This window comes from Tupaia chinensis, unplaced genomic scaffold (assembly GCF_000334495.1).
Source record: "Tupaia chinensis unplaced genomic scaffold, TupChi_1.0 Scaffold143648_1, whole genome shotgun sequence".
NCBI classification, from domain to species: Eukaryota; Metazoa; Chordata; class Mammalia; order Scandentia; family Tupaiidae; genus Tupaia; species Tupaia belangeri.
Window position 1 is genome coordinate 177,208 of NW_006203497.1, and position 5,489 is coordinate 182,696.

A 5,489-nucleotide genomic window follows, 5' to 3' on the forward strand; every position below is an offset into this window, starting at 1 on the left:
TGCCTGATTTTTAAAAATCAGTATGTTTTTCTTTAGAACTGTATCTCGCAGTAAGTAATTGTCACAGACAATTCAGTTCATACTTGCAGAATAACCATTGGAGTGGGTTTCAAATGTGCACAACATGATATGAAGTTAATGTTGAAGGTGGTGATTATGTTTGCATCCTTGGTTAATTTATTACACATCATATATTTGCTTTTAAAAACAGTTCTGGGGCCAGCAAATAGATCACAGTTACGTCACTGGACTCCCACATGGCCCACTATGGTTCGAGTTCCAGACCCTGTGGCTTGAAATCATGCTGGGTGAGTGTGCATGCGTGCACAAGATTCCAGGAGGAGAATGGAGGAGAAAGGATTGTGGCATGGCCATCCCCCCTGGAGGGTAATTTCTTACTTTCCCTCTCACTATCTCTGGATCTCTCTCTTTCCAGTGAGTGCATGTGCCCTAAGGCAAAAACCTCTAAAAATAAACCTTTACAGAGATATGTACTGATTATATGTAAATCATAAATTACAATAGATATTTAAACAGGAAAAAAAAACACATAAATTTAAAAAAGAAAGAAAGAAAATGTTGCTGCAGATGCTGGTGTATGAATGCCCAAAATCCTGAAGGGAGAATGGAGAAGAAGGGATTATGGTGTGGCCATCTCCCCTTCCTCCTGGACCGGAGCGATTTCTCACTTTCCCTCTTTTCCGTCTATCTCTCTCCAGCAAGGGCACAAGCCCTAATGTTAATGCAAAAACAGAAACAAATAAAAACAAACAAACAGATCTCATATTTCTTTCTAGTTAGTCTAAGACTGTTCTTACAAAGCACAGTCACTTTCCCTTTGAATGGCAATACTGTTTTATACTGTTCAGTAATTCCTCTTGTTTTCTAAAAAGCAATTGGTTTTCTACTCTCTTTCCAAACATTTGGAGAAGTTCCTAACATTAAGCTTCATTGGTTACCTGTCTCTTTTATCTCAGCTGATCCTGGTCTATATTAGAGAAAACCTCTACAAAGCTGGCTTTCTACCATTGGCTGCTCACTCCAAGAAAACTACACCTTTGTAATTTCCCAGCCAGGTCTGGCTGTTCAGGGTGTAGGATGGGATTGTGTTGCTTGAATTCTGAAGCAGTTCTGACCATGCCTGGAATTTCTCACAATCCCTTGTGCAACTTATATGAGTTTATGCTCCTTTAGCCAACTGACCCATTGAAACTTCCTAGGAAAATATCAAATGATTTCTTACATTTTTCCCCTTTACTTCTTTTTTCTCACTCCTATACAAAAGCACCCTATTCCTTAGTACAAAACAAAATTCTCATTTATTTTGAGATGTGTTGATGATGGGGCTTGGGGAGGGGGTTGATGTTGCACTTTCAAATAGAGGCCAGTCAAAACCTTTATGTCAAGCTCTTGAAACATTATGAAGACACTCAAAAGTTCCTGAAGATTAAACTTAAATGTAGTAAAGAGTTGTTAAGAGATCTGCATCTCACATGACTGACCTGGAAGTTTAAAAACATGCTGGGTTCATATGCATGCATGCTCAGAATGCAGACAGGATGGAGAAATGGAGAAGGGATTGTGGTGTGACCACCCCGCATTGGAAAGCCTTCTCTTCCCTCCTTCACTGGCAAGTGCACACACCCTCTAGCAAAGTAATAACAACAACAAAGATGATAAAGAGAATTTGTACATACGCCACATGCTTTTTTTCTATTATTCACATAATGTACTAGTATGGTACGTTTGTTGCAATTATTAAACCAACACTGACACATTGTGTTTAGTCAAAGATCAAACTTTGAGTTCCTATGTTTCCCACAATGTTCTCCAATTGTCAAGGATTTCACCCAGCATAATTTTTTTGTGTTTGGTCACCACGTCTCCTGGGGCTCTTCCATTATGGCTGTATCTCAGACTTTGTGTAACTTAATGAACCCGACAGCTTTGAGGAATTCTGATTGGTATGGTATAGAATTCTCTTCAGTTGGGGTTTTACTATGTCTTCCCTCACAGTTAGACTGAGGAGACGTGTTTTGGAGAAGTCTCACAGTAGGTAGTAGTGTATGCACCATTCTCTTCACGTCCTATCAAAGGTACGTACTATGTATATGACTTATTGCTGTCGGTCATAACCACAGTCATCTAAGAAAATGTTTGTCAGGGTTCTCCGCCATGCTGTTACTCTTTTTTCCTTCATTCCAAATCTCCTTGAAGGGAGGTCACCATGCATGGTCCACATATAATAAGTGCAGAGTTATACTCTATACTACATATTTGAAATGCTGTGTGGCAGATATGTCTCCTATTTCCACTTACTAATTTATTAATTCACTGATTTTCATCAGTACATACTGAGGGATATATTTATTCTGTACTTTGCATGAAATTCCAACATTGTGCTATTTATTTCCTTCCTCCAGATGTTACATTGACCATTGGGACCTGTATAAATCACCTCCTGTGTCCGTGACATCATGTGTGCATGTGTTTGTTGTGGCTATTGTTTTGAGTTTGGGCGCATTCTTACTTTCTGGGCTATGATAATGTCCATGCTCATTTTGTACTTTTCTTGCCCTACTCCTAGAATTAGTCATAGCTCTGGAGAGCTATGGGTCCTTTTATTACAGGACTGTGTAAGAAACCAAGTTATTAGATATGAATGCTGCTCCTGAGTGTCATTGTTTCTTTTTTTTTTTTTTTTTTTTTTTTGAGAGAGAGAGAGAGTTTATTTTTGTGGGGTTTTTTTTTTTTTTGTATTTTTTTGCTATAGTGCATGTGCACTCGCCAGAAAGACACAGAGAGACAGAGAAATAGAAAGTGAGAAATCACCCTCCAGGGGGGATGGCCATGCTGCAACCCCTTCTCCTCCATTCTCCTCTCGGTATTTTGGGCATGCACTCATGCCCACCTGGCATGAATTTAAGCCACCAGGTCCAAGACTCAAACTGCAGTCGACTACATGGGAGTCCAGCAACATAGCCATTACACTAACTGCTGGTCCCAAGTATCATTGCTTCTTGATCTCAGTTGATAAGGCAAAGATGTATAGGTAAATGTATATAGATTTTTAGATACAGATACGTAGAAATATGTAGATACATATACGTGCATATATGTATTAACTATGCACATATCTGTGCATAATTCTGTATGTAACCACCTATATATTAATATATATGATTGTGTGTGTGTATATATACATTTGTCAAAGTCCATACTTATTTCTCTAAATCTGTTTCTTTGCTATGTAGAATATCCTTGCCTTTTCTTCTTGCTTATCTTCCATAGAGGAATCCCTGACTCTCCATATCTCCTTCTATTTATTTAATTGTATAATTCAGTATACACATATAGTAGTTTCAGACCTTTTAAACCATAAACCCATAGGAAATAACTTTATCAAGAGAGTCTATAATTTATGTATAGTTCCATTTTCCTATAGTATTGTAGACTCTGTTCGTTTCCCAAGTTACTTAAGTTAGCCCCCCATGAAATTATTTACCGCATTTCTAATACAGACAGAGTGTTTGCCAACATTCTGCCAACCTTACCAGAATTCTCTGACTTGCCTACATGATTTATTTTTAGTTGATATACGTTAATATTCACTCCTTCTATTGTAAAGTAGTATGGGTTTTGACAAATTCATAGCTTTATGTGTTTAAGATTACATAATCCTAATGAGTAGTTTTACCAGCCTGAAAATCCTGCCCTCGATCTATATAAAACACCTACCTCAAATTCCTGGCAACCACTTGTGCCTTTATTATACATACACTTTGTCTTTTCTAGAATGTCACAAAAACAACCTCACACAGTTATACAGGGTTTTCATACTGACTTTTTAACTTAGCAATATACACTTAAGACTCATAGCTATATTGTGTGGCTTAGACATTCATTTCTTGTTAATGCTGGGTAGTAGTCTATGTTATGCTTGTGACAGTTCATGCATTCGCCTATTAAACTGCATTTTAGTTCATTCAAAATTATGGCAATTACAGATAAAGCTGTAATAAACATTCGTGTGCAGGCTTATGTTTGTACTATACATGAACCTTTGACTCAGTAACACGGTAGTCACTGAATCATATGGACTCTGATGAGTTTGTGTAAGAAATTGCCAAACTTCCTTCCAAAGTGACTGAACCATTTTGCATTCCCATCAGTGAGGGATGAGAGTTCCTCTTGCTCTACAGAATCACCAACATTTTCTGCCATTCATTTTTCTAGAGTTTAGTCGTTGTAGTTGTATGTAGTATTATCTCATTGCTGCTTCGATTAGCATTTCCCCAATACGTGGTGTTGAGCATTCTTTCATATGTTTGTTATTTGCCCATCTTCTTCGAGAAGACGTCTATTCAGATTTTATGCTCATTTTCAGTAGGGTAGTTTATTTTTCTACTGTTGAGTTTTAACACTTTTGTACATAATAGATGTAATGTGTTATCACATATGTGTCTCACAAATATTTTATTGTAGTCTGCGGTTCATCTTTTTTTAAAGAGAGATGTTTGTTACAGGGCACGTGTGTTCATCTGAGAGAGAGATAGAAAGTGAGTTATCGCCCCCCGGGGGAGATGGTCGTGCTGCAATCCCTTCTCTTCCATTCTCCTCTTGGGATCTTGGGCATGCAGGAACATGTGCCAAGTGTGAGTTTTAAGTCGCTGGGTCTGAGATTTGAACTGTGGTTACCTAAGTGGCAGTCCAGCAATGTAACCATTCTGCATTCTGCTGGTCCCGTGGTTCATCTTTTATATACTTAGCAGCATCTTTTGCAGAACAGATTATTTCCATTTCAATAAAGTCCAGTTTATCAATGTTTTCTTTTATAAATGAGTTTTTCAGTGTTATATCAAAAAATCACCACCAAATCCAAGGTCACATAATGTTTTCTTCAAAAACAGGTAAATAGTCCTGCATTTTGCATGTAAGTTGCTGACCTGTTTTTGCATTCATTTTTTTTGCATATTTGTCCAATTTTTCTAGTACTATTTCTTAGAAAGAAAAATTTCTGTATCAAATTTCCTTTATGACTTTGCCAAAATCAGTTTAGATTTGATTTGATCTAATTTTGGACTCTTCATTTTATTTTTTTCCCTGAGTAGTAGGAACTTTAAACACAGTTTCCTTTCTTCAGGACTGTGGTGAATGACGACCTGCATTCTATTGCCTTTCTGTGTAAACTTAAGACTGATTTTGGCCCAGCTGTGGTGACAGCTACGCTCTGCAGTGCTAGAGGCCATGTGGAACACTGGGGCTCGGTTCTTCAGTCTGCCTGTACATACTCTGCAGGTAACCCTGGCTGGCTGGGAAACAGGCTGGGAGAACAGAGCAGTGTGAGGCCCTGTTGGGAGTGTTTGCTTCTCTCTCTCTTAAAATAAATTAGTTGGGACCAGCAGTTAGTGTAATGACTATGTCACTGGACTTCTATGTAGCCGACCACGGTTCAAGTCTCGGACCCGGTGGCTTAAACTCACACCAGG